This window comes from Hylaeus volcanicus, chromosome 2 (assembly GCF_026283585.1).
Source record: "Hylaeus volcanicus isolate JK05 chromosome 2, UHH_iyHylVolc1.0_haploid, whole genome shotgun sequence".
Lineage (NCBI taxonomy): Eukaryota > Metazoa > Arthropoda > Insecta > Hymenoptera > Colletidae > Hylaeus > Hylaeus volcanicus.
In genome coordinates this window covers 3101289-3104560 of record NC_071977.1, presented here as the reverse complement: position 1 = coordinate 3104560, position 3272 = coordinate 3101289, and the positions used below count along the sequence as shown (strand labels likewise).

Here is a 3272-nt window from a genome sequence, read left to right as displayed (position 1 = left end):
GCGAGTATGCCGATGGAGCGGTAGCGGTAGAGTAAGCTACGCGCTAGGCGGCCGACCAATCCGAGCGCGAGTATGCGATGGAGCGGTAGCGGTAGAGTAAGCTACGCGCTAGTCGGCCGACCAATTAGAGCGCGGTCACCTAGCGCGTAGCGTACGCTACTGCGGTCGCTCCAACGGTATACGCGCGCTCTGATTGGTCGAGGTTTTCTCTTAATATCTCTTTAACGAAGCCTCGGACACCATTTTCGCTAAGGAAAAAGTTGTTTCAAATCACCTCCCGAACCACTCTTTTCAACGACTTCCAAAATTTTTGGGACAGCCTGTATACAAAAATTTCAGACAAATGAAAAAATAGTCGGGTCTGAAAGTGGCCAAAATGTCTTGGAATGCCCCATACATGAAATATTTGTCAAAATCAAATGGCGCGTCTCAAATATTTCTGTTTAAAATAAATTTAAAAAATGACCAAATCCACTTGAAAACGTACCTAGATTGTTCTCCAAGTTAAACAAAGATTAAGTAAATTTTCCTCAGTAAAAAAAAAAAGTCACGAGAAACGCTTGACATTTAACCACGTAACGTGGTTTCTCCCCTTAAAGTGTTAAGACGAGCAGAGTTCGTTGCGATAAACGTAGTTACGGTTGGAGTAGAAATCGAAGTTAGCAGAGTGGCGACTAGAACGGAAACAGCGTATCGAAGTGGTCTGCGGGTTTCTGGCAACGAGCTACTCCTTGGTTTTGCCCTCGAAAGCCGTCGTGTCGCGTGTAACCGAAGACCGTAGGCATCGCGGTAATTCCAACTCGAAAACCATCGTGTGTGCATTACTTCGAGGTTGCGCCGATGATTAGCTGTTCCGCGGCACGCGATACGAGCCTGGTATTCGCTTGGATTGATTAAATTCCCATTCGACTGTTCCCAACGCCGAGGAATCTGTTCTAATTCTGATCGTTCGTGGCATCGCGAGGATAATTCAATTTTTGCTCGACGATTCGATCTTGTCCGTTACAACAGGTAGATCTTTCGTCGCGACACGTGGAAGGATTGTAACGATCTATTCATTTATACGTTTGTATATATCATCGGTGTATTTGCATTAAATTTAATTCATTTATAGAAATTCAATGTATCATACTTAACCGATTGTATACATTCAATTTATCGTATCCAATTCATTCATTTCTATGAAACGATTATATTTCGTATAATTATATTATATTTATTTTAGTATTTATTCATTTATAGAAATTCAATGTATCATACTTAACCGATTCGCTTGTATACATTCAATTTATCGTATCCAATTCATTCGTTTCTATGAAACGATTATATTTCGTATAATTATATTATATTTATTTTAGTATTTATTCATTTATATAAATTGAATTCATCATATTCGTCAATTTATACATTCGTATATATTCCAAGTATTTACATACAATTTATCATACTTAATACATTCACTTGTACAAAATCATTTCGTCGTATTCAATTAATTTCATTGTAAATATATTCAATGAATTCATGTTCATCCGATTAAAATCACCGTGCGAATTCGTATAGAAAAGCTTCCAAAGGGTTCCCGATTGTTCGTTTCACGTTCTCTATACATAGAAAATGAAGCGAACGCCACAGAGCCCGTTTCCCGATTAACGAACGCAAAACCCCACTTGGCAACAGCATAAAGCTTCAGCCTACACCTTCTCCGACACCCGTAATACCACTTGACACTGTTACACGCGAGAAACCAAAGGCCGCGAGGCCCCGAAATAAATCCGTACTTACGTGAAAATACCACGCCGTGCTTGTTATCACGTTCATTAAACGCGTCGAGCGATTCTCTCCGGCAGAAAAGAATCGCGTATTCGCGTTCGCACTTCTCCCTTCTCCAAATAAAGAAACGGAAGAAACGGATGAGTTCAACATCCGCGAACGTCTTTCGAACTAACGTGCACCGTTCACGAGCACCTGCTCTCCGTTTATCACAGATCTCTATCGATCTCGGATCGAGCGCTTCGATTTCAACGTTCAACAGAAAAACATCGATCTCGATCCCGTTTGAATTATTACTACGATATCGGATCGTGCGATCGTCACTTTATCGCCGCACGCCGTTGCATTTACTGTACATCGATTCCGTCGCTTTTATTCGTCGTAATCGAACGGGTATATTCCTGTTTTTAATTAGTTTACAGTCGCGTCAACCACTCGAACGGGTTATCAGCGACTCGTTAAGATTATCGATTATCTATTACAGCGTTTGAAACACCGTTCGCAGTGTTGCGGCCGTGATATGTATTTCGGGATGCTTCGAATTATCTTTTATAACCCTGGTTTGTAACGGATTGTTGATTTTTAAAAGGAATCGGTTTGTGGAAAATTGACTTCGGTTTCAGAGAGTTCGCGGTGATTTTGCTGTTGGCGCGTTTTATTATGTTCGTCGCGGTGATCGCGAAACGACTGAGACAGTCCGATCATTAACCGAGGGTCCGCGTTCGTCGTCCACTTCATCTTCTCGCGCGTGTACATTTGCGTTGGTGCCGTTTATAAATGGAACCAAGGCGTGCGTCCCGAAAGTGCTTAAAACTCGCTAAATGGGGGTGGCTCTGCGTACATGGACATTTTTAAATAAAAATTATGACAACTTCCCGATCGACACGTTCTGCTAATACAAGGAAGTATCGATATTCAATTGACAGATTTTTAGTCTGGTATCGGGGGAACATGTTATGCGAGGAGGTGGCACGAGGAATTCATGGTACGTACCGAAATTCTGGGGAAATTTTACATTTTGGTATCGGGAGAACATGTTATGCGAAGAGGTGGCACACGTTTGCGCCTACGGACAGGCAACCGGTCCGACATGTCTGTCGATACAGGTTGCCTAATTCAAGGGGCTAATTTTCGGTACATTTCGGAATTCTGGCTGATTTCGCATTTCGGCAATGTCAACAATGTTGCAAATCACTCTCAAAACTTCAACAATGTTGCAATGTCAACAGTGTTGCAAATGGCTCCTTTCAAAACTTCAACAATGTTGCAAAGTCAACAATGTTGGCGATCGCTTCTCTCAAAACTTCAACAAGGTTGAAAAGTCAACAGTGTTGCAAATGGCTACCCACCAAACTTCAACAATGTTGCAATGTCAACAAAGTAGCAAATGGCTACCCACCAAACTTCAACAATGTTGCAACGTCAACAGTGTTGCAAATGGCTCCTCTCCAAACATCAACAATGTTGCAAAGTCAACAATGTTGGCAATCGCTTCTCTCAAA

At 41.8% G+C, this 3272-nt stretch overlaps 2 protein-coding genes across 3 annotated transcripts in view; one reads left to right on the top strand and one right to left on the bottom strand.

The window, feature by feature from the left end:
- Nucleotides 1–2514, bottom strand: part of LOC128872869 (speckle-type POZ protein-like) — a 6839-nt gene extending 4325 nt beyond the window's left edge. The window contains exon 1 of the mRNA XM_054115988.1: nt 1783–2514. The gene's annotated coding sequence lies outside the window, so the exon portion shown is untranslated. The remainder of the gene's footprint in view (nt 1–1782) is intronic.
- The window catches only part of LOC128872868 (tudor and KH domain-containing protein homolog), a 14732-nt gene that overhangs the window by 6135 nt on the left and 5325 nt on the right, over nt 1–3272 (top strand). The window lies entirely within an intron of this gene.